Raw genomic sequence first — 27075 nt, 5'->3', positions numbered from 1 at the left:
TACTCTTTAGCTACAAACAGAAAAGTTAAAGCACCCCTAATTTAGACTCCATTCTATCCTTCAGCAGCGATAAACACAACTTGACGAAACAAACCTAGGCTGTGTCTTCATATCTACATAAATGACAAGACATTCATGTGGAGTGAATGTCATTCCACACTCACGCTAGAACAGTGATTAATTAAGCAACCGTCTTCAGCGATTTCCCTCACCTGAACATGCACATTCACAATTTCTACATAGGATTCTTTTGACTGAGCTTGGAAAGAGAGGTCTGCTGCTTTGGACAAGCAAGCATCAGATTGATTTCTAAGTTTATAACACACTAATACAACCATATTAAAGCATTTCAAAATTAAACACAATCCAGTTCTTTGATGATTTATCCACTAAGGAAAGCATTTTTATCAAAATAGCCACACAGATAATTGCTTCAAGTAAGAACCAAGTCGTGAACCTGACTGTTCTAATAACGAAAATATCAAGCAGGCAAATGTTGTCCTCTGCTGGAGTGTGATTATTACAACTGGCGAATTTTAAACAGCAGTGAAATGAGTTACACAAAGCTCACTAACTCTGGGGAGTTATGGGAGTCCTATAGTCCAGTTTAGTATGCCTCTGTGTCATGATAATGATTCCAAGACTCTGTAGATGCTCTCGCACCCAGGGCAGCTGCACGCCGAGCACCACTGAGCTGCAGCGAGGCGCTGTCGTAAGACGTGAAACATCTGAAAGCGAAGGTGAGGATGAGCAGACAGGTAGTGACTGACCCTGGATGCATAAGCTTCCTTCACACACAGCTTTCACTTGACGGTACATGAAAACGCAAAAAAAAAATATTTCCTCTAACTTCAAGACAATAGAATTGTATATTCTGAAGGCCTTACTCTGCAATGGCTCCAAAGACCTTCCTTTTAATGATTCTCAGAAGACCACCATCCTTGTGTGTCCTTTGACTCCTGCTGAAGCATAATTGCTGCTCTTTTTTTATTGCTGCACCCATTTTCTCTCATCTGTCCTTTCTGTTTTCCTTTCATTTCTTTTAATCTTCTAAATTTATAGGTACAGAAATAGCTTTCTAACTCTTATTCTTTTTAACTGTCTTGTGCTTTGGCTCTTCCTTCTTTTCCACAACTTTTCAGGAAGCCAGATACTGTGAGAGTGCCATTTTGCCTCTTTTTATTTAATCTACTCATTTCTTTGGCTGAAATGAAAGCCAAAGGATCAGGAATACTTTAGCTGTTAGAACACTGTCCAAGCCCACAGCTATTTACTTATGAACTGATCATGTGAATGACTGTGTTAGAAGTCATTAGAGGTCTAACAGATAATGTCATGTATGGTGGAATATAAGAGCTACAAATGGATTTTCAAGCAGTAACATAATATTTTACCCGCAGCTGCAAATGCTTGTTAGCAAAGGTGAGGCACACCAAGACGAACTTTGCCATCTATATTATCCTTTTTTTGCCTGCCCATCAACTGCTGCTTGTCGACTATTCTTGCTCTCCATCACAGACTGATAAACACCACTTCAATTCTGCTTAAAGAAAACAGGATCTTGCTTTGTAAACAAAACAAACTGAATTACCAGGATTATAGCTAATAGCCTCTTGAGGGGTAAATTCACCAAGACGAGAAAATCAGTGTGAGGAGTAACTCCTGAATGGAGGCGAACTGTAGCTTTCTGGAACACTGTGTGCATGTCTGAGAACCGAGCTCAGAGTCCAACAGGTAAGCTTGCAGTTAAAAAGATTTGCAACTGCTACAAACTGATTGATGTGTTGAAAAGGTCAATGGTTGCTGTAAAAATAGCAGAATTATACATGTGATGTATTATTAAAGTTCAGTCCTTGCAAGCAAGAAAGGTGTCAAAAAATTTAGACAAGAGTGACTTGAATCATACTGAAAAATGCTCAGCTATACTACAATCACTAATTTGGCTAATGCTGAAGACAGCTTTCTTCTAATTCAATATGGCTTTCATCATCTTGAAAGAACAACTGTTGTCTTCAGTGTGACCACAGAAATCCTACTCCATGCACTCAAACGCAGTCCTCTTGGATCCACGAAGAGCAGCAAGGCTCTGATTAATATATCTCACATAACGCACAGGGGTGAAGGTGTTACCTGGCTAAGAGTAGCCTGACCTAAGAGGAGCACCAAGATGATGGGGAATCCACTAGGACCGTATATACTTTCCTGTCCCAGATAACAGCAAAACTGAACAATATGAACTGCAGTGACATTTTGAGCCCTCAGCACAGGAAAGACATGGACCTCTTGAAGCGGATCCAGAGAGGGCCACAAAAATGACCAGAGGGCTGAACACCTCTCCTGTGAATAAAACCTGAGAGAGTTGAGGTTCAGCCTGGAGAAGAGAAGGCTCTGGGGAGAGCTTGTAACAGCCTTCCAGTACCTGAAGGGGGCCTACAAGAAATCTGGAGAGGGACTTGCTACAAGGTCTCGTAGTGATAGGATAAGGGGTGATGGCTTTAAACTGAAACAGGGTAGATTTAGATCAGCTATAAGAAAGAAATCCTTCACTATGAGGGTGGTGAGACACTGGAACAGGTTGCCCAGAGAAGCTGTGGATGCCCCCTCCCTGGAAGTGTTCAAAGCCAGACTGGACAGGGCTTTGAGCAACCTGGTCTAGTGGAAAGTGTCCCTGCTCATGGCAGGGGGTATTGGAACTACTTAATCTTTAAGGTCCCTTCCAACCGAAACCAGTCTATGATTCTATGACTTTTTGGTCACAGACACAGCATCCAGCACCACCCAGCCAGTCACGTGCCAGGAGTGGAAGCAGGTGGCATTGCCATTTGCCCTGAAGGCAACTCTGACCATTCTGAGTTTCCATACTCGTGTGAGAAAGGAGGCAATGGAGTCGCCTGCAGACCACCTGCCAGTCTTCTTGGAGGCAGAAGCGAGATGGCAGCCTGCCACCAGGAACAAGCCAACTTCTGCCCTGGTGAATGACAGGTTTGGTCTTGATCCTTGGAGGAAAACGTATTGCTGCTGGAAAAGCAAGTCCATCCATGAAAGACCAAAAAAAATGTATGAATGGACAATTCAGGGAAATAACTACTCCTTATAAATCCCCTTTTTATGTTACCACTTCTTGTTTTGTTTTTCAAAGAACTTATTTTAAGACACTAAATAAATGATACAGATTCTGCTGCTTCACTAAATAACTGGACATTCTTCATAATTAAGCCATGTTTCTCCAGACAGCAGAAGGAAATATTCTGATGAACTGATTATATTTTGTTTCCATGGCATGAAGCACATAAAAATAAGCAATTTCAATAATCATTATTACTACAACAGTATATATTAATACATTTTGTATAAATCATTGCCTCTAGTATCAACTCAGCTACTGCTCCCGCAAATAAAGCAATACCTTGTTACCTAGCAACTGAGCAATTCCCTGCTACACTGAAAACAAAAAAAAAGAAAAAAAGAAAAAAAAGGAAATATATATTTATATATCCCCTTGGTTTCATGTTGAGAGAACATCCATAAAGAACAAAGAATAATCCACTCAAATGCCCTGAAATTCAATATTTAAATAAAATGTTTGATCCTCCATGTTTCATGAATATCTTCAGAAGGTAGGTCTAGATTAAACACGCATTACCTCTTACTGACAATGTAATGCTCTTGCTATGCATTTCTTGGAATATTTTATTAATGCATATATAAACACACAGACATTACACGTACAAGTCATGACAGGCTCTTAATGCTACATCTGATCTGTATTAGAATAGGAATAGCTATCACAGGGCTTTTTTAAAGTTCATTTGTTTACACTACATCAGTTCCTTTCCTGTTGAACATAGCAATGCTGAGTATCACCTCTTACTGATGCAATGTCTTTTTTTAGGGTTCTGTCATTTGTAGAAATTATTCCTTGTGTTGTATATAAAAAAAACAGTATGTACTACAAAACCCACCACTTCACTGCTTTATATTTCATGTCTGTTTCTGACAGATTGCCAATGCTGTGTGGGTCAAAAATGAACAAGGGTAGCTTAGGAGTCCTACTTGTGTGGATGAGCCACTGCCCCAGGCAACACACAAATTCGGCAGCAGCCTCTGAATCCCCTGGTTACCAGCATGTGTCTGGTCCACAGTCTACCCTGAGTCGAAAAAGGCAGCAGAAGGATTCATGGCCCCATGACCGCACAGTATGAAGACATACCCTTCACTGCGACGAGGACTGCAAATAAGCTTGTGCAATAGAGAGAATACCGAGTCATGAAAACTGCTGTCCTGAAGGCCCAGTTTCATCAGTAGGTAACTGTTCTCACATTCAGTATTGTCTAGGTCATCACACTGCCCTCAGATCCAACGTGAAATGCATCTGAAGACAATGCAACCTTCACTTCAAATTTAGAGGCTAATCACAAACCACAACTTCTAATCACAAATTAGATGATCACTAAACATCATGCAAAAATTTTGAATGCTGCTCCTGGTAGCAACATCTGTAGTGAAAGCATTCCTGAAACATGCTGTTAATGTTCTCTTGAAACTTTATAAAGTCACCTATCTCCAGCAATACAGAGATATTTTCTCAGTTAATCATAACACGAAAGTATACACAATCTATATCATGCTGCCTCGAACATCTGCTGCTGCTGTAATCTTCGATAATTCATAGCAAAAATATTCAGAAAATGATAGGCTTGCACCCAAAGGCACCTTATTCTGTGCGGTTCTTACCATTATCTCTGAGTGCTATATACTAGTTTGAAATCTTTTGCTGCTTGGTTTTGCCCATTTTTTTAACATTCTTGCAGCCTTGAACAACTAGGTACCATAGTTCACCTCCCAGAGGAATGTGTGGAGTTCAGTAAAATGCATAATGCATACAGATGGGCGAGGATGAAGTATCGGCTACCGTGGCATTCAGAAGCCTCTTGCAATAAAAATTTTAGAAGTCAGTGAAACACTACAACCTATATATCTTAGAAGAATAAGGCAAACAACAGAGACCATACCCTACAGGCTTTGCATAACGAAGTCTGTGCATATTGTCTCTCTCTTTGGAACGCAGTCTTCAGTGACAGATGGCACAACCACTACCTACAGATGGCTCAAATGGGGGCTCCATAGCTTTGATAAATACTGCAATCAACTCCTAGGATAGGTACGGTTCAGGCAGCAGAGCAAACACAGGGAATAAATCCCACAGAAACTTCTTAACTGTAGAATAATCACACACATAGTATTATCCTAAATAGACAGATGAAAGTCCTGGGTTCTTTCTGAGCTGACAGAAATTCAGGACTACTTAAGAGGAGGTCACTAGTTTAGGATAAAAATGTTTGAAATGAGCATCACGCAATTTCTTATCTACTTCATCCAGAAAACCATTTCCTCTTTCATCATGGACCAAGTGCTCCTGGTGAACGTATTCTTGCTTTCCAGTGGGATTTGTTGTACTTTGGAGGAGCAACCAACCCTATTACTGACAGAGCCTTGGTTTGGTTGGTAGAAAACATCCTTGCCTCAGACAGATGATTCACTACAGTGAGAAGTAGTATCTGAATACTACTATAACAAAATCAAAACTCGTGGACTGATACTGAGGCTATTTGTGGCAAACGAGCATAATCTTTTCTAATCTTCTATAGAAAGCTGGGAATAAGAGCAAGTGGTGTGATTTCATAAGGAGCATTTGCTTTAGTTGAGCACACGTCTCTGAGACCCTGCTCTCTCAACTCTCTACTGCTGAATAAAGAGATATGACTTTGCAACATCTTTTGTGGCAACACAGGACTAGTGATGGGCCATGTTTGTTACCTGCCTCTGGCAACTCATCCTTTGTGCTATTTGGACAAGAGTCTTCTACCAATGTGCATCTACCAGACTGTTCTCACTGACGAAGCACTGCAACGCTATGGGCACGTACACAATACAAAATACACCAGATCCAGAAATTTGTGGATGTTCAGCTAAATAAAAGGAATATTGCCTTTTCAAGTTGATGTCAGGACACAGAAGGGATGCTCTCTGAAAAAAATAACATTCTCTTTGCTCTAGTATGCGTACTCCCTGTTATGTAGGAGTATCTTACATACCCAAGATAAACATACACAGGTATAAAAGTATCTCCCACATACATTAGAGAGGGTGGACTAAAGCTCCATTCAGAGGCCTTGGATTACACGACAAGTTCCCCAGACCACACCCGGAGTATAATAGAAAATAGCATCTTTGCAGAATCCTCACAAAACGAGCTCAGTAAGTCTTGTAACCCCAAAAGTAAAACACCACCATCCCACCATTCACAGGCAGTAAGTTTCAAAGCGTCCCTACCAAAACCAAAATTAGAATATACCTACTGGATTCTTGTTTGTGAAAGAAGATACCAGATTACAAATAAAAACTATAATAATTCAAATCTTGATTACAGTCCAATTACTACAGTATCTAGAATCCCTCCTACAGACCTGAAGCTTCTATTCCCTATTGCCATCACTATCTTTTCCAGAATGCAAACAGACAACATTAAAATTGCCTGTTTTCAACTACTCCTGTCCACAATTTAGTAAGTTTACTGTCCCTAACTTCCAAGTTTCACAGCCCAAAAATGTACTGTAGAGTTAGGAGGGAGTCCACTTTGTCAGAACTTCAAGAAATAGAAAAAACTGTATCAAAAGTTTTTATTTATGATGAACTACCCCAACTTCTACCCCTTTTCAGATTATAGAAAACCATGACTTTCTTCTTTTTGAGGAACTGCCGTGTAGAAAAGGGAGACAGAGATTGCTATACTGTCAATGCAATTTCTGAATGCATCACACAATCTTTCGTAGTATGTCAAAAGCATAAACAAAAACACTCCATGTGTCACAGTCTACAAAAGGTATCAGGTTTTACAGCATAATAACACATGACAGATCTCTTAATACTTCTGATAATTCAGTAACTATGTAAATATCTTAAAATTTGATTACACAGACTCACACACACCATTAAAGTTTAAGACAAACTCAGACTGATTTACATGTGAACTCAGCAACATGAAAACCTTTAGACTGAACTCGGTTATGTCAGTTTTCATATTGCTGGACTAGACCCTCTGCTCACCACAGCAATGTGTGATGAAAAGTGACTTGAAGTTATACTTCTGAGCCCCTAATCCTCAGCCTGAACCTGTAGGACGTGGGGATGCCTCAAGGCTGAGCGAAGCGTCAACCACGTGCTCCCTCCCATGGGCAGGGAGATCCAGACCATCATCTCACCCTCCTCAGCCGGGCCCTGCGCTGAGGTGGAAGAGTGGGAACAGGAGGAACAACGGGAAGCTGGACAGTGAGATCCACCTTGGAGATCATCGCTCAAGAGGATTCTCCACACACACTTCAGGAAGGTAGCTCCACATCTCCTTTGCCCATGGACAAGCACAGAGGCACCAGAGCAAAAGGTTAGGTTTTTGGAAATGGTAGTTGTGAATAATGAAGTAGAAGATGCATACTATAAAAGTATAATTTTCAGACTAAAGAACCGGGGTGAGGTGAGTGGCAGAAAAATGGAAGATAAACCAAAAGTGCTAAATTTCATTTAATTTACATGTTTGAATCAATTGCTTTCTTGCTATTACTAACTCTTTAGACACACCTAACTTGTAAGGATTTCTTACATTCCTAATAAATTGAAGTAATACTTCAGGGACATTACCAGTTTTTAACTAGCCCCCCCATCCTCTTAGTTATGTCATCACTGCATTAGGATCAACGTAGCAGAGTTTTAACCAGAACAGGTTGTGGTGGCTGAAATAAGATATTCTAAAAATAAGATTTATAAAAATGTGACACATCAGCCCCTAGCAATAGCAACAATACCAGATATAGCTTCTGTATAATGCATGAACACAGGATTACTTCCATGAATCAACAGTTTTGCATTAAAGTATAAAATCACCATCACTTACAGATAACTGAAAGTGAAGATTGGTTAGAAAAGAAGAAATTTTATTTTACATGGGTATTTGTACCTCCAGTGAGGTTATAATGAGATTATGGAGGTCAAATAACAATCCTATTACTTAAGTTATGAAACAAGTTACAAAATAGGGTGCATGTCAATGTAAGAACAACTTGCAAAGACGACTGCTGTTTTGTATTTATTCATGGCTTCTAATTCAGATTCTTTCTTTTAGAGTACTTCTGTTCTAAACTGCTTTTCCAAAGACATTTTCTTACACAAAATCTAAGTTCTTATACCATAAGGCAAGAAAGACATTTTTTAAAACAAAAATCTATGCTATGCTCTGCAGATAAAAGGGGATTCTTCTCTTGCAAAAGCCCCAGCATCAATTACCAACCTCAGACACCAAAGAGCAGCAAGTTGGGGAATCGCCTCCCGGTTCAACCAAGCTACTGTCCTCAGCTGGTGTGGTCTGACTCCTACAGGGCACTACTAAGTCCTCACGAACCACACATGTACAATGCTGCACCACACCAAGAGTCACCAGAAGTAAGTGTTAGCTTTTCTTCATTTGTGAAAATAATTAGGAAACTGTTTGTTCAAAAATAAAGAAGCTTCCCAGCTTTATGTTGACCGGAGTGGTCTTTAGTATACATAATTACAAAGTAAATAAATCTCAATGCAGTCAACTATTTAAAGGGGAAAAATTGCTATTTTGGGGGATATGACTTGCTCTTTAGCTTGTGTTTTACATCGTATTTATTTTTTAATACACACTACCAACACTCTTATTACAGAAGTATAGTCTTGCAGTACTAGCCTTAAATATCAAGATCAAGAGATTTCAACAAAATTTTCGACCTAGGAAGGTCACTTGCTTGTATATATAGCAGAACATCGCATATTTAATGAAATATAGTTCAAAGGGAAACTTAATGCTCTACAGCCAAGCTTTACTACCTAACGTTCGTTTCCTGTTTCCACAACTGGGCATTTACAAAGAACATCAACTACACTAATGCCTCCTCTAAAGGCACCCTTTCCCTTTGAAAACAACACATTGAATTATAAAAGTTTAGAGCCAAATTTTTAGGTCACAAAAATGGAAAACATTGGTCTCCAGCTTTCCTGTTCAACATTTCACCTTCTCTGAAGTTTTAGCCAATTCACTGGTCAATGCAAATGAATCAAGATGTAAATAAAATCACATTAAAAGATGGCACCTTTAGCAAGAGTCCATGGGGCTTCTATCAGCGTTCAGGCTCTCATGACAGTGATAGCAATAGAGGGATGCTTACTACTTTCACAAAGGTATGTCAGGAGCTGACCAAATATTGCTTCACTACAATTGTAACTGAACGTACACTACTGCTTGTCCTTCTTCCTAGTACTCCTGACAAAGTACGTGAGACATGATCTTCAGCCTGCGCAGCCAATGAAATCAATGGTGCTACGACAATTTACACCAGCTGAGAACCTTGTTCAAAAATCTCAGAGTGCAAGCCCTCTGGGTACGTGATGCTTTATTCTCCTGCCCTACGCTTCCTTGAGCATATCATCACTGCAGAGGTATCACTTAGTCCCAGACAGCTCTGTAAAGAATAAAAATGGTGACAGCAAGCCTTAGAGAGGGAGCAGGAATGGGCACAGCCAAGCGCTATAGGTGGAAAGGGCGTATTTCATCCAAGTCAACCCCAAAGATGATCCTGCATTGGTTGGTGGATGCTTATGAAATGAACATGATGCAGACAGAACTAAATAAATACTGGTTATTACTGTGCTGTGATTGTGACTAACACATACACAAAGTACTTAAAGGACAAGTATGGAGCTGGCTGGCAATGTGCTGAGATGGTTGGGTGCAGACAATGGTTTGGAAGCACTCCAGTCACAGCACCACATGATGACCCCAAAATCCGTATCTTGTGCTAAGGCCTGTTAATCTCTCACACAGGTCATAAAGACATTATTTCAAACAACAAAAATCAGAATCAATGGAATCCAAGCAGAAAACCATAATCATAATATTTAAGCATGAAAGTATTGGAAGAGCACTAAGGAAGTGCAACTTGCACTATTCAGGCAATATTAAAGATTTATTGCCATTTTGCACAAGTACGCAAAAATCACATGGCCAGTCAATTAATTAAATTAATAAACAGTGGGGAAACTCCTAGGAAAAAGTTAGTGCAAAAGATTTTTAAACCTTGGAGCACCTGTTAAACCTAATACTTTTACTGTGAGTTTTTAAATTAAGATGAGGTTTGCAAGTCTTTTTATAATGTGCCTCCTGTAGAGGCAATCTTTGCTTCTGAGATATCTGAGCTGGGCATAACATGGATTAGGATTGAGCAGTACTCACAAAGGTCTATGAAAATCCTTGAAATCTTGTTTCTTGCTAGTGCTATGAACAGGAACACCACCACATTCAGATTTTAAGCAAAAATAGTAACTTGCGTTCAGTTTTGTAATGGCTTCAGTAAAAATACAAATGAGTCATACAATACTTCCCTTAGCTTTTGCCAAAGTATTTTTCTGTGTGACAATTCATTCCAACATCCACTTACCTCTGTGGTGGTTTATAAATATTAGTACAGAGTGTTGAAGTTCTATGTATTTTTATCGTATAATAACAACACAGGTGTTTCACAAACCAATTGGGTACTCGTTAATAATGAGCTTTCCAGGTGACTGCACTATTAACAAAGTAACACTTTTCCTAGATTTTAGAGTTACCTTTGAAAACATACCAGGAAAATAAAAGCATTAACAAAACATGACAATGGTATAACAGCCTCTTGATTACAGGATCCTGAAGGAGATAATTAGACAGTTTCCAGTTATCTTAAATTTCAAGTGTTTTAACTATTTGCAAACTGACATTTACCCAGCATATTTATTTATGCAATAAATGACATTATATAAGACTTCATAAAACAGTAAGAAGTTGCTAGATTATTTCTACGAGCACTTTTTATGAATCTATTTAAAATGATGAGAACTTTAATATCAATTTCAACAGGGTAAGATGAAGCCTAAAAATAGTCAGATGATCACGCATTACAGCAGTAAAACTTTTATAATTTAAGTTATCTCTATTATACATGTATACACACCTACATATACACACAGATTTTAGAATTATGTAATAAATCTTGATGAACACTGGAACTGACTTTGCATTTTCCTGTATTAGGAGTAACCACATCCAACCATTTTTGTGGCTTACCAATTTACCAGTGGCTTTTACCATCATCCACAATACTTAGAAATAAAAAGATACTATGTGTAACAGTGTTCTTCACTGAACAACTACATGAAGAAGAAAGAAATTATCTTCAGTATACCCTTGATAAAAGAGACATATATCCTAACTGACATCTTTGCAAAAGCTTTACTTCAAAACATACAGAACCAGCCAAGGCAGCATACATGTGAATACCCAGAAGCGTTGAAGGTCTGACTCCACTCTGCAGCCTGGAGGACCAGTCAACTAAATAAAGAGTTTAGATGATCATCCACAGTCAGACAAGCAAAACAAGTGTTTATTACCTCCATGTTTCACCATGTTTAAATGTACTGAAAAACTAAATGTTTACTCTTCACTGTAGAGAAGCACTTTCTGGAAAAAAAGCACTTCAGAAATTAAATAACGGGCTAAAATCTGCTGTCAAACAGGCAAAACTCCCTGCTGACTTCATCTGCTATTACTGCAGCTACTATTAAAATTTACCCTTTTTACAGCATCAGAACTTAAAATATTCTAAACAACAGAAAAACCTCTTTCAATGTTCGCTGACTGCAGGAGCCAGGGACAGAATGCAGAACAAACCAATAACATGTAACAAACCTCATACAAATCACCTTGGATTTCCTGCATCAAAAAGCTGGAAAAACACAAGCAGAGAGATGTATCTTTCCTTAAAATGTCCCAGTTTCATGTTCCTAGAAAGAACAAACTGCAAAGGCATGGCAGAGAGGACTTCTATCTCACGCTTCCTCAGGCCTTTTTTTCCCCCACCAGACACTTCTTTTGGGCACTGCTGATAAGCATGTAGCATGTGTTGTACACTTCTTAAAAATAGGATGTTTACAATTACTTAGTTCTGGACCAGCTGGAATTTCCAATTGGTTTTCCCAAAGGAAAACTGCCCTTCTTTTTGGTAGTTCAGAGAGGGATAATGCAAGTCTTGGAAACAAGTCAAGATATGAATATCCACAAGAGGAAAAAAAGTACAAATTTTAACAACATCTGCAGAGTGAATACATCCAGCGTTGAAGACCACTCTATAATGTTGAGCAAGTGCCCTCAAGTGAGAACAGCCAGAGACTGTAGAAGATCCTCAGTACACTGTCCTTGCTCATTACCTCTTCTCTCGATCAAGCCTCATTTCAGCCATTTGACTTTAACCCAATCTCAGTTCTCAGTGCACAGATATATTGGGATTTGAGTCCTAATGAAAAAGAGACAAATGCTGGGTATCATCATTGCACTGATAACCAAGCAGCCTGTATGTTACTGTGATTTCTCTAGAGGTATCACAAAGATACTATCCAACCCCACAGGAATGAGCCAAGCAAGGCCTATGCAAATATCATCCGTCTTTAAGAAAGGCATTGCAAAACTCTCCAAGATGTTCCTCAGTCAACTGAGTTAGAAATATCCCATTAGTAGGAGGTTGAAGGCAGTAAGTAAGGGATGGAGGAAGACCAGAGACGGTCAGGGATTTTCTTCTTTGTGCTAGAACACTTCCATGACAATGAGACCCTTTTTCACTCTGTGATTCAAGGACATAGACAGTCTCCAGCAGGTCTGCCAACACTTCTAAAGAAAGGCTATCTCTCTGATGATTTGCCTTTGGTAAATGTTTGTTCCACACTAGTATCATCACTCCCTTATGCTAGACATAATGATTGCTACCTGCAGCTAACATGAAGCTGGGTACAAATGCCATCTGCAATGTTGCAAGATACTTTAGAGAAATTCACTGGGGGGGGATGATGTCAGTGAGATCATTTCCTTTCTTTAACACTATACTCAAGCTTGTGAAGAGTGAATCCACCCCAAGTTTGAGGGTTTTTTAAATGAAGAATCTTTGGGAGAGGAAGAAATGTTTCCTAGTTGATTGCAGGACCTTTAAAAAAATTCTGTTGCTCCAGAGCACGTCAACAGAAAGGCAGGAAAAAAACCCACTAACATCAGGTACCTCCTCTTCTTCTCTCAGACTACTGAGCAGTATACAGCTCCATGTCAAAAGCAGTATGACCACTGAAACTCTCCTCAAAATGCCCCGCTGTCTTGACATGTAATCTGTAAAGCAAGACTATCTCTAAGAGCAGTTCAAACAAGGGAGCGGACTTGACAGTGTATAGAGCTAAACTGCTGGGAGTAAGGCACGTGAAGACCTACATCTTTGAATCTCAGTGCTCAAAATACTCAATTTAACACACTCAAACACTCTACCGACATTATCACATTTTGAAGCTTTTCTCCTTAAAGGCAAAAAATACAGAAAGACTATGGATAGAGACAGCAATCAAACTGTGACAACGAAATGCTTTCACTAGCCTGATTACCTTGTCAAAGCCAGGTTTACCTAAAGCATAACCCTTTGATACTTGGAACCAAGACTACCGTCTTGTAGACAAGCTGGCATAGTTGGCACACGGACTAAAAGATCAGGTACAAGCCGCCCTCTGTTATTGCCTACACAAAGAAAAGTTACATCGGATTGTGAAGAGTGCCAGGCTGGTACAATTTTCTGAAGGCGTTATTCTCCAGAATTTGACTGTGATTTCTTAAAAATAAGCTTGTAGCACATATAACTGTGAAGACAATATTGAAAATGTGAACGAGTATAAACCAACATATTCCTAAATGTGAAAACAATCCCAAATCATATCTCTCAGAGTAAAAACTGGCCAGTTCATCACAGCGATTGTTGATCTGGAAGACTAATATACTTTTTCAACCTTTAGTAAGCAAAGCATTGTGATGATGGGATCATCAGGGAACAAGTCCAGTCTTATAAATGTAATATTGCTTGGTATCTGCAAACGAATAAGAGTGGACCTGGAATTACACCATTCACCCTCATCTCTGCTTTAACTTCCAGTCTGTGTGCAGAGCAGGTCTCTCCGGACCAAGAGCCAAGAGAACTTAAGTCCAAGGCTTGGCAGTTTCTCAGTCTGCTCAAAGCAAGGTGGAAGTTTACTATTTTTGAAGAGTATTATTCATTGCGTCTATTACTAACATTCAACAAATAAATACCAAGATCCTTACCAAAATGCCAGTTGTTCAATGTTAAAACAAAGCAAAAACTGCATCCTCCTGACTGATGGAAATAAATTAAAACGAGCACTTCCAACATGAAATTCTGATTCCTCCGACACTGAAATGTCTTGGTCTTCGAATGTAAGTCAAATCATGACTGACCTGGGTCACAGTTCCCTCCTCAAGTTCCTCAGCAGCAAAACTCTTACCTAAAGCGGATCTGCTTTAGTTTCTCAGTTCAGTGCAGCGTTCTCTGATGGCAGCTTCATTGACAGCTCCGTTCCTAATTTTCACATCCTCTGCCCTCCTCTTTTTAACTCTATGTGCCTACTTCCAGTTACAGGTGTCATTCCCTGCCCCTCCCAAAGAAAAATGCTATGAGAAAAAGCATCAGGCCTTCAGCTTTCCGAATTAATTTTGGGGTACTGCATTTAAATGCCTTCTAAGTAGAGTGAATATGTATAGTATATTTTAATTTGCCTTCTTACTGGATAAATTTGTCTCTTCCTTACTATCACATCTCCTTTCTCTGGGAAAAAAAAAATATACAGGAGCTCACCAATGTTACAGAAAGCCAAGCTTACTTTGAATACATCAGCGAGTTCTTCCAATTCTCATCTGTCAACCATTTGCACAAATTCTTGAAATGGAATTTCTCAGGTGTGTAAGCTTAAGAGGGTCTGCGAGCAACGGCATGACCAACAGCTCGTATGAGTTATGCACACATATCAAAAAGAACAGATCTCTTAGTGAGCAAGTGTTGCCAGACCAAAATTAATCAGTTAAGATCACTTACTCTCCATTCTTTTCAGAGTAGCACTGACATTTTTAGGATGCCATCAGCATGGAGTTTTAACTCATTATGGTAATTACACACTGTAGCATCAAGGTTTTGTACTTGGAAAACAACTGTCAACTTTACATGAATGCTTCCAATCTGTATTTGTATTTATTCAGGAAAAAATGTCCCCATATGGCATGACAACCTTCCACTCAGACTTTTTTTCTTATCAGATTATTATATTTTGTATTTTGGCATGCATAAAAGATGATACAAATTGGTTCTTAATGCATATTTGAATAAGAAGTTACTACCTGTCATATTAGGGGCTACTTGAACACTAGTCTGTGCCTCATTAACAGAATAAGTTCAAACGTTTTTGACAGAACCATCACGCTGCATTATGCCAGTACTCCTGCCACAGATGGACACTGTAGTTTTCCTCATCAATGCCGCTGCTGTCGAGAACGGTACGGAGCACACCTTGATTTCATGCATGTGGGCAGACATCGCCACTGCTCACCAAGCAGAAGGAATTTTGCAAGGCACATGGCAACATGCATTAGCCCACATGCTAAAAATCCTCAGGAAGACCGCTGCTGCACGTGTGCAGCAAACTGAGGTCCAAACGACGTTCTCAGGTATCATATTTTTCTCTCTGAATACCGACACTGCCTTCTTGCCACGAGATAAAATAACAGTCGTTCGTGGAGACGTGTTTTTCAAACACGAGCCTCTTCTGAGACACCGACGCACAAACCGTCATTCTGATCCCTACACACTCTCGCTTCTCACCCCCCTTTCTCTTCTTTAAACAACCGTAGCACTCGGCTCAGCTCGCGTTCCTGAAACAACGGCAAGGACACACTGCGGCGCCTTGAAACCGACACCGCGCTCGGTAAGTTTCAGACCCGGGCACACCACAGCCAAGTTCAGAGACCCGAGAAAACCGAGGTCTGCGAGCCGAGCACCGCCAGAACCCTCCCCTCCCCCGAAAGCAGCAGCGGCAGGCTCCGTACGCCGAGCCACCGCTCCCGGGCGCAGCACACGAGCTGGACGCCCACTCCACACCCCCAGCCCCCCCGAGATGAACCCCGGCTGGGGAACGCCGAGGAGGGAGCTGCCCGCGGCACCTTCCCCCCCCGCCGCGCCGGCCCGGTGACAACTCACCGGCCGAGAGCACCCGGCTCCGTCAGGCGGCTGCAACTCCGGCCGCCCCCCGCCCGCCCCGGGAGCGCGGCGCCCCGCAGCGCCGCCGGGCGGGAGCCGCCGCCGCCGCCCGCCCCAGCGCCGGCGGAGGGGGCACCGGCGAGGCGAGGGCTGACATAATCCTGCGAAAGCGGCAACCGCAGGCTCCCGCCCTCACCCCCGGGGTCCGCTGCCGGCGCTTCCCCTCCCAGAGGGGGAGGAGGGGGGACGAGGCCACGGCGCGGGTGTCGTGTGTGTCCCGTCCCCCGCCCCCTGCTCCGGGCTGCACGGCGGGGCGGGGGCGGCGCCCGGTGGCCCCGTGCCCGGCCCCCCGTGCGCGCCCAGCCCTCCCCTGCCCCCCCCCCGTCACCCCCCCGGTCTCACCTAGGAGCGGCGGCGGCGGGCTGAGCTGCCGAGCCCGGCGGGGGCGGGGAGGGAGGGGAGAGCGGGGGCCCCCGACGTCTGCTCCGCTGCCGCTACCCCTCCGCGCTGAGCATCTTCCCCGCGGTGAGTCAGGCAGGGAGAGCGCCGCGGAGCCGCGCACACCGGAGCCCCCGCCGCCCTCCCCGTCCGGCCGCCGCCGCCGCTGCGCGCGCCCTCGCCGAGCCCCCCCCCCCCCCCCGCCTTCCGCGGGGGCGCGCCCGCGCGCTCTCCGGGACGCGCTGCCCGCGGTGGTGGGGGGCGGGGAAGCGGGGGCGCGCGCGCGCTCACCGCGGCTCGGTGCGGTCCCGGCGCCGCGCGGGCTGCGGCGGGCGGGGAGCTGCCACGGCGCCTCCCCTCTGCCCCCGCCGTTACTATGGTTATGGGCCCGGCCGCGCCCCCGCGCCCGCCCGCGCGGGCGGCCGCTCTCGCAGCGCGGCGCTGCCCCGGGGCTGGCGGGGGCCGCCGGCCCAGCTCCGTCCCCGCCGCCGGCTGGCGACGCCTCCCCGCGCTCCCGCCGCAGCACCGCCGCTCTGCTTTTTCTGCGTTTGTAACACGGGCGTCTAAATAAATCTGGGCAGAGCTCGGGTTCCTGCGCTAATCCGAACAAACAGGCATCCCGCGGGATTGTTTACTTCAGCAACCGCATCCCAGTTAAGCAGCACCCGCGCTGTCTAATCGCGGAGATAAAATACAAAAGATGACGCCCCTGCAATTTAACTTCGCAGGATGTCAGAGGAAGGAGTTTCGGTCCCCCATGGCCGCTCTTATCTCTGGCTCCGCTTCCCCGAGGAAGTTCCACGCTTGATGGCTGAGCACATTATCTGACAAGCTCGGCCAGCAGAGGCTGGAACAAACGTTTTTACCAAGTCAAAAAATTTTTCTCCGTTACGGCAGGTGAAGTGATGGGGAGCGAGCGGTTTCTATCGCAGGCTGCGTTTCCCTGGCCCGCTCCCAGCAGACCTGTCCAAGACACCAGCCGGTGAGGTGCCCCCGGCCCTGATCCTGCCTTTGGAGCCGCCAAGCCTCAAGGAGAACTGGCTTTTCCGTCTTCCGTGGAATAAGAGGCTTAATAAAAAAGTGAAAGGAAAATGAAGCGTCACTTACTGGGCACGGTTTTACATGGCCAATTCAGAGTGCTGAAATTCACAGTGATTTTCAGCCTCTGCAGGAGGGAGAACACCAATGAACGATGTAGAAGCTGCAGACACCGTCAAGGCAAACTTTCCAAGCACACACACAAGTCCATAGTCTAAATTTCTTAGACACCTCACATTGTCTAAATGCAGAAACCTAATTCGCTAGCCCTTTTGTTCGGCAGGTCCACCTCCATCTGCTTATGTAGAACTTGAGGCATAAGTGGCTTTGTGCACGAAGATAAATCCTGTTTGAGGCTCTCTGAGTGTGCGTCCCTCAGAGCTGCAATTAGGTCTTCAACTAGTGGGAAGCTGCGTTTTTTCAACAGCAGATCGTTCAAGAAGTAACCGATCAGAAATGGTTCGCTCGGCTGCAAACAGCGCTGGTAGCTCCTCTTCTCTACAAAAAGCGCTGCTGGGGCATGCACATCGCCACCGAGCTCGGCGGCGGGTGACAGGTCGGCTGGATTGACTCAGCTCAACCCCGATACAGCACTGACTTCGAATCCGCTAGTACATCTGTGACCAAAGGCAGCAGAGTAAGTTTTTCTATGAATCACTAAGAGCAGCTGTTGATTATTTAAGAGTTGAAAGGAATGCCGAGAGTAGTAATGCAAGCTCCTAGAGGTGCAGTTTTCTATACCATAACTGCTTTTAGTTAATTAGTCCTGCCAAATGAATGTCAGGGAACCCTAAGCATTAATTCAAAAGCACATCTTATGATGAGGTTTGGAAAGTTATTTTGATTTTAACTGAATACTATCTGCTTCTTCCCACAGCTCCAGTTCGTCAAGCAAATCTTAAAGATGCAGTCTGATGTTTATGTAGATTTGATGTAGCTCATATGGAGAAGGACTGAACAGAATACAAAGGTTCAATTTCATCCGAAATCAGGAGAAAACATAAACATTTTGAAATGTTTCCTGAACAGAATTCCAAAGATTTAGACTGTAAATATGAAAAGGACCATTTCAAAGCATTTCTTTTTCATCTTTTCAAAACACGTTAATACAGTATAAAATATTGCATCTAGATTGTGTCATTTTTGTTGTGACACGAACAGGTCTTTTCAAAGCAGACGTTTTGGCAGTATTTCCTTAAAACGTCTAATGATGGCTATGGATTTGTCTAAACTTTTCCAATACCTTGGATCTCCACATATCTATCCCTTCAGCTAGCAAGACTTTCTGCACAGTTCCAACTCACTTTGTCCTGGATTTTGTGATCTGCATTTGTAAATTGAAATCAGATCTTTAGTATAGGTGGGATGTGATCCATTAACAGCTTTCTGAGTTAGGAGCAATACTTTGATGGAATTGCTAAGCCAGAGGAGGAACAAGTTAAGGATGTCAGCAGGAGCCCGATGTGATGACGGCAAAGTGTGCTAGAAGTGCCAGCCGGTTCCTATACCTGCCATAAACTTCATTACTTCCATTGATCGTAACATACTGCAGACTATCACAGGTCTGCATGAGGGAAGCAAGTGTGTAACAACTAGCAAGTCCTAGGAAAGGATGAAGGTTTACAGCGGGCTGGTGAAAGAAAGGGCATTTGTAGAAATTTAGAAGCTCGGTGAGGAGGCAAACGTGAACCCAGATTGTTGTACTATTTTGACAGGGAAGATCTGCATGGTTTCAGCACGAGTTACATCTCCCAGTCAGTCACTCTCACCTTCATCTTGCCTGGATGCCTTTCCAGCCGGCAGCTCTCTCTAAGGTCTGACCGCCTGTAGCTGAGTGGGTGTCATGGCTGCGTCAGCGCTGAGTGAGACATACCTGCACCTGCATGCTGTCATCAGCCGAGATGGTTGTACCTGCTGCTCTCACCCTGCTCTTGTTCTGGAATTGAAGAGAGGGTGCACCACCCTTCATTCTGACAGGACCAGATAAGTAAAGACAAAAATAAATGAAGTGCTGGATCATTCACCTCTGTCACAGCAGGAATGTACGTTAGGATACTTCACAGTCTGCTCTGCCAGAGACATCTGTGACTATAAAGAGAAAAATTTTGCCTCCCTCGTGGCCATGAACAGGCCATTTCTTCAGTTAATGTTCTTGTGGACATTACAGGTTGGGCAGAAATGGAGAGTGAGAAGCGGGGACTGTTGACAGGCTGCGGTCCAGGTTTGAGGGTGGTGTGGGCCACTGTGTGTTTCAACAGGTGAGGTGAATGTCTTTTCCTGAAGGCAGATTAACGAGTTATTTTACTAACGGGAATCTAGTTAGAAGGGACAGGGATCCATTTAATGAGTTCTAGCAAATATTTTTCAAAGCTCCAAAATCTTAGACGTGTATGTTGAGGCCAAACTCTGTCAGTGATAGTATGGGAGGGTCTGATCAGATCAGAAATATAAACTTTTCTTAAAAATTCCCTGTGTTTCCCCTTGAACTGATCAGCAAAGTATGCTGATGTGCAGATCACATTGATCAGAGCTTGGTCCAGCACTTCATTCATGCAGTCTCTGTACATCACTATGAGGAGCTGCTCTGGTGGCCATGATGCTTCTTGTAAGGAATTAGGCAGCTTGCTTTCTCTTTTACAGCAATGGGACAATCCTGTCAAATTGTTTGTTCTTCTTACGAATGGCTTCAGAACTTTTTGGGTGCCATTATACTTTCCTGCAATCTTCACCCCTTGTGGCTGGTTTGTGGGCCTGGTTCTCTTAGGTGATGCGATGCTAGAGGGAAACTCGTAGGTCCTAAAGGACGGAGAATGGTAGACACCGTGTGATTCTCCTAACCTGGCAGTGGCTTAGGCTGAGCAGCAGTGATTCAACTAGGGTGTATTCAGTAATTTCAGATGAGCAGGGCTAGTTGTTAACTAGCCTCATGGGAAAAGACTACCATTATCATATTTGTCTGAATCAAAAAAATATCTGACCAGTAGGGTAATAAGATGAAGAAGTCCCCGTTCCTGGCTAGAATGAGATCTAGCGGAGGGGGGGGAGAGCTGCCAACAAGAGTCACAGAAGTCTGTTATTGGAATTATGTGCTATGCATGGTCCTTACGGAAGTTAATGCAGTGAAGACTATGCACTTGGTAAAATGTATATACATAATTCTCATGATATATAACTTGACAGAGACTGTAACACTTCCAACAGTGCTGTAACAAATCAGGACAAAGGGAATACACTAACTGAAGATAGATGAAGAAGCTGTGTTGGCTTGGGTAAGATGCAGGGACTTAAGTTTAAAGTGGGGAAGGGAAAGAAAGTTGTCATCTTTTGAGCACAGAAAACTAACAGAATGCTGTTTTAAGTGGGAAGTCTTCTGGGGAATTTGCTGCCAGTCCTGCAAGCTAGCTTTATTTTCAGCTCTGGGTCAGTACTCAGAGGATGAGATCTTGCTGTATTGGACAGACACTTCTGATAGCTTCGGTATCCTAGAGGAGAAAAGTTAAGAACTGGAAAGAAATCTAGCTATTATACTAAAACCAGAGTTTTCTTTATACATTTCTTTTAATTCCAATCTCATAATTAGAAGATCAAGTGCCTATGTTTCAGAATAATTCAGAATTAATTTTGATTTTTATTCTTAAATTTGTCCACTGTTGGAGAGAAGTCCAAAGAAACTGATAACTTTGGGCTATACAGTCTCTTTGGAAATAGCAAGTCCAAATAAAGTTGTGTGGACGTGCAGTTACTGTGGGACCCATAATCAGACAGATAAGTGGAGCTGTCTTCTGAAATCGCTGGAGTCTCTACAGGGGCGGGTGCTGCGGGGTGCTGGGGTTTGGGAAGGAATTCTCACTAGGAAACACAGATTATGCTCTTTTCTTCCTAGGACAATCTCACATGTCTATAAAAAAATTAAACATCAATCAAAGAAGAAATCTAATGTTGGAAGATCACCTGGATGGGTAAATGGAGATGACTGGTTCATATAGGCTCACACAATATCTGGCTGAGAACTGGCTAGTACCTTAGTGCCAAAGGAAGGAAGTAACTACGCTTTACCCTGCCTTTGAACAAGGTGTCAAGAAATGATCTGGGAAATTACTGGTGGTGGTGGTTATAAACACGGAATGTTTGTAAAGACAGTTTCTCTGAGGGCAGAAGACAGCACAAGGGAGTTCCTGAGATAGTACGGGTTTGAGGCTTTTCGTTTTGTTTATTTCACTAAAAGGACCACAAGAGTGAGGGGGCATTACAAGCCAAATTGATGCAAAAAAGATACAAAAGTAGTTTCTGGAAGACCACATAGAACCTAATTTGAAGCTTCTTTAATTTCCCATATGGAATATCCACATGAATATAATCTGGTTTCGAGTAGATTTATGATTCTTGAAATCTCTATAAGAAATTTAGGAAAAGTACATAGGTCAATTTTATTCTTGTGACCACAATGGTTATTCCACCTTTGACTAGCTAGAAAAGAAAAGAGAGAGATGAGTGGATAGATATAACCTAAAACGTGATCAGAAAGAAAAACAATGATATAGAGTGAAAATCTGCTTGTAATCCTGACTAAGAAATGTATAAACTGGAATATTACCTCAGAACTGTAGAATAGAGTATTTGCTTCCTAATAGTTGGATAACTAAACAGGGACTCATGAAGTGAATGTATGTGAGTGTTAGTGTGCATGGTTTTATTGGGAGAAGGGAAGCGATAACAGAGTATTGAAATTTAGGAGTGAAGAGACACCTGGCTTGGCTGGTTGGCTGTCTTCATGTAGAAAAAGAAAGCATGAAATCATAAAATTTGTTTTGTTCTGTTATTTTTCCTCTAAATGTACTATTCTTAAAACCTAAAAGTCACAGAGGAAGGAATAAATGGTTCATAGAGCATTAGAGATAGAGCGCTAGTTGAGAAAATTGAGATGGACAGCATAGCTAGTCAAAAAATACCATGAGATGATCAGCTTTGAAGAGAAAGGAAGCTTTCCTTGACTTTGGAAATGCATGTGTATGCATGCAGAGTGTATATGAACACTAAATACATGGCTTCAAATGTATTTTTAATGGTACTGTAAGATGCACGCGCATGTTTAAAAAGCCTAAATACTGAATATTGGCAATGGTGTCACAGGCCATGCTGCAAATAATTACTGTATTGTAATGGTGGCCATTATCTATTGGCACTATTCAAATACTAGATACAAAAGGTCTGTTTCTGAGACTCTGCAGTGTAAAATTTTTCAATATATTGTTAACAGATTGATAGATGGATTATGAAGTAGAGTGATCAGAAAAAAGTCAGGAATCAAAAGATACACAGTACCATTACTAAGTAGCCTATCTGGATATCCTAATTTATTGATAGATGTAGTTTCTTCATAATTAACATTTTCCATTAAAAATCCCTTCCAACCCAACCCATTCTTTGAATTTTCATTTGGAAAATCTAGTCAAAGCATTTATTCCTGGAATGGTGCATTCTGAATAAGTAAAATAAAATGAAATATTTCATTTGAATAACTTCCCCCCCCCAAGTCAAAAAAAACATTGACCATCTTTCAAAACCAGTGACTTTCTCACAGGATCTGTAATTAAGATTTCTACATTTTCCCAGAAGGGTAGAGTCCCTGAAGGTCTGTCTTTCACTACATTATGAGATTCTTTCTGAAGTAGTAACATGGTGAATCAGAGGAGTCACTAGACTATTGACTATTATGAAATATGTCTATGAAGACTGATCTCACATCAACATGAATGCAGCAGGCTTTTCAACTACAATGCTACTATTTTGTTTTGACTGAAAATTCAAAACAAACATCTGGCTATGTCCAAATTAAACTTCAGAATATTTTCTCCATTAAATATTTTGTGATTTCAGTTTCTTGCCATGAATCAGAGTTGAAAGAAATTTTAAAGTTATAGAGTGTTCACTGGATGAAAAATCTTTATTTTTATCATTTTAAGAAAAAAGTCTATTCAAAATTTAGGAAGCAATCAAAGACAAAACATACATTGTAAAAATACAAAACCACATTTATGATTCAGAAAATTCCAATCTTTTAGGGCCAGAAGAGATTGCTACATCATAAATACAAAGCAAAGGTACAATGACCTTTATTTCTCTCCGCAGTATCAAATATAAATTGATCCTATGTTAATATTTCACATTGCTGCAAAAGAGAGAAATGTGTGGTTTTTCTGTATTAAGATACTGGAATGTCATAACCATAAGACAATTTACGGCAAAAGAGACGATCTAAGGAACCTGCCTCTGATCATGGGAACACTTGTATGCAAGAAAGGCAATAATATACGTACTCCTACTGGGCTCATCAGAACAACATCAGCTTTTCCTTTTCTATGGTTGTGCCTGACTGACACGAGTAAACCAAGGGGGAGAATTTCAGGATTCTTCCAGCTACTACCCCTGTTAACATCGCTCTTTCCCCTTCAAATCATCCTTTTCCTTCTCTTTGTTTGTAGGGTTCCCTTTAGGCTCAGATGTTATTTTTCATTCACTCTGGAAAAGCACAACCCAAATACTGAGCAAGATGGCTATGCACTACTCAACAGCGATTAAAGATCAAATAATTGTCTAGGGACACGGTATTTAAAAGGATGTGCTCTGGCCAAGGAAGCGGGGTAGACTGCAACTAGCAGAGATGCTTGGGAAACAAGATCTATGTGGGATTATAGAGTGCCATCTGTAGAAAAATGATATAACAGGAACTGTCTACTAATAATTAAAGGCATGTCATAAAGTAGGCCATTTTTTTGGATTAATCAAAGAAGACCGAGGAACTAATTTAACACATAAAAGAGAAAATGTGGGTTACACGTTAGGAAAGACCGCATAATATCTGAACAAAGAAGAGTTCATATACAAAACAGTGTGCCATCACTAGCTTATGCTGAAGAACTGTTCAAGAAGTCTTTTATTTCTTGGGGTGATGTAGAAATAATTAAATAAGCCCTGTGCTTGATAAGAGAAAGTATCAGGTGACCCCTAGAGGTCATCTCAAGCCCAAGCAACGCTGTAGCTGCAATAACCTATGGCTTTTGTTAAAGGGAACAAAAATAGAAGACTAATTTGCACCTTTGTATTGTATGCACTTATACTGTATTTTACCCACTTTCTAGGTACTTTAGACATTTACCACTAGGCATGTAAGCCATTCATTTTCATAAATCATATATCACTTTATAATATAAATAGAAAATGGTGACTTATGGGCATGGGTGAATGAAAAGCAGACTGAAAACCCAGACTATGAAAGAATACATATGGTTTTGTAAATAACAAATTTTGCAAGGCTGTACAAATGAAATAAAAATTGCTATAACATTGAACTGTGCATGACAGTGACCACTTAGTCCCCAGTCTTGTAATATGCATTGTGGTGAGACAATCACCCCCAGCATGCTGCAAAGCCCAGTCCCTGGCAACCGGCATTGAATATTGCATGTTTTCATCCACTGAAAAAGATTTCTAAGAAATTACTTTTTTCACTCTTCCATTTCATATTCCTTTTTTTTGTACATCTTATAACTTCTTTCTCATTTCTAATGAGCTTTTGTGGACAAAGGGAATGCACCTTTTTTGTTTTAAATGCTGTCTGTTCCTCCCAAATATGTATTAGTCAGTGACAATTTTAGCAATCACATTTTTGTCAAGGTAAAATCTTGTAGGTGCTTCAATTAATTATTTATAAGTAGCATTCATAATTATATCTCCAAATTCTTTCTTGAATTTGACATAGTATTAACTACAAGGGCCAGAAGGGCTATTAATTAGCTGTTAATTACATCTGGAGGTCTGATAGTTCTTATGAATATGGTTCCCGCATTACATCAGCACTCCACGGTGCACACAGCAGTAGGAATATAGAAAGGGCCTCAAAGACAAAACGATCTGTCAGGAGATGAAGATGTGACATCGTTCTCTATCCATTCATTTGTGATGGGGCAAATGGATGTATCAGAGGGTGGACTTTTTAGAAAATGGGTCTGACTGCCTGGAAGAAGATATAAGCAATGCAGCCAGGTCAATTCAGATTTTTGTTATCAAAATTCTGCCAGATGATAAAGTATCCTCCCCACAAATAGAAAGAAAATAGAGAGTTTAGCTAGGTGTCTGACTTCACTTGATTCACCTGGTTTATGCCAGTTTTGAATGGTACCAGCATCTATATTAATGACCTAAGTACATAAAAAACTGCAAACTCCAAGTATAAGCACAGAAAAAAATGTAACTCTTCAGTAATCCATCTCCCTGGGCAGTTTAGTTTGAAAGACTTTTTGTCCAATCTGCCCACACCTTTGCGATCCAATACAGCCCCACCTACAGTGGTCAAAAGGATTTGAGTTACTTTTTGTAAAAGTTTTTCTCAGCCATTCTGTTGCTTTCATGTTGTTTCAGGCAGAATGGGGCAAAATACCAGCAAGCTTGGGCTGGTTCCTGAATGGATAGGGCTTTTGTTGTACTCGGCAGAACCTGGGCATGCCTGAAAGAAACCCTGCTTATTTTTTTTTTCCCTTCAGTAGTGCATAATTTTGATAGTTATTTTTTCATTAGAATATGGGAAGATTCACTGGTTACAATTTTCAGCTTCACCTACGAATCTGTAATAGCAATGGCAGTTGGTGATTTTGAAGCGAGAGCTTTCAGGGTGTCAGAAAAGGTAGCTGTGGGATAATCAGCATTTTGAAGTTGTTTTCCAGTCTGGAGCATGAAACCAAGCTGCTTCTGTTTACCATTGATACAGGTAGTTTTGTTGTCGATAAATAAATATAATGTGTATAACCTTTTGCAGCATTTAAATAATGGATATATCAACTGGTATTTACTCAAGTAAAGCACAGTGTCTTATCAAATTAATGACATCTTTTAGAGGCCAAATCACTAAAGCCAATTATAAAATGAAGTCAATTTTAACAGTATATTTACTTCTGCTAAAATAACCTGAAGAAGGAAAAGACAATCTTAAATAAACACATTGAGCTCAAATAGAAAATTGTAATGACATTTGTAATACATTAAAAATTTAAACTAATTTTTTCTCTTTCTTTTTTCATAATACCTTGCGTTTTTGCCACACACACCACTACAGATCTCGGCAAATAAAGAATAATGGAATTACAGAACAGAATAAAATCACTCTTTACCAATCTGGAGTGTATTACAGTGATTAAAGCAAGTGGGCCATGCCACTGGAGCAACCTACCACAACTTTAAAATAAAAGCAAAACCTTTTCTTAAGTATGAGCATACAGAGGAACAGAGCCCTCCTTAAGAATAGAGGGGAAATATGCTAATAAAGCATATATTCGGTAAAGATGCTCAATCTATTTTTGGTAGACAATTAAGGTGAAGAAAACCTGTTCCTGCAAAATTACTTATCTTCTTTTAGTTTTTCTTATAGAAGTAACTG

The 27075-nt window shown here is 41.4% G+C and overlaps 1 protein-coding gene across 13 annotated transcripts in view; it reads right to left on the bottom strand.

The window, feature by feature from the left end:
* The window catches only part of ANKS1B (ankyrin repeat and sterile alpha motif domain containing 1B), a 457460-nt gene that overhangs the window by 75137 nt on the left and 355248 nt on the right, over nt 1–27075 (bottom strand). Inside the window, exon 1 of one of the 13 annotated variants that reach the window (XM_075427666.1) lies at nt 16899–16922. The exons of the other annotated variants lie outside the window; for them this stretch is intronic. The gene's annotated coding sequence lies outside the window, so the exon portion shown is untranslated. Of the gene's footprint in view, nt 1–16898; nt 16923–27075 lie in introns of those variants that run through there. 13 annotated transcript variants of the gene reach the window in all.

The sequence above is a fragment of the Opisthocomus hoazin genome, chromosome 8, assembly GCF_030867145.1.
Source record: "Opisthocomus hoazin isolate bOpiHoa1 chromosome 8, bOpiHoa1.hap1, whole genome shotgun sequence".
NCBI classification, from domain to species: Eukaryota; Metazoa; Chordata; class Aves; order Opisthocomiformes; family Opisthocomidae; genus Opisthocomus; species Opisthocomus hoazin.
This window is presented reverse-complemented; position numbering and strand designations above follow the sequence as displayed.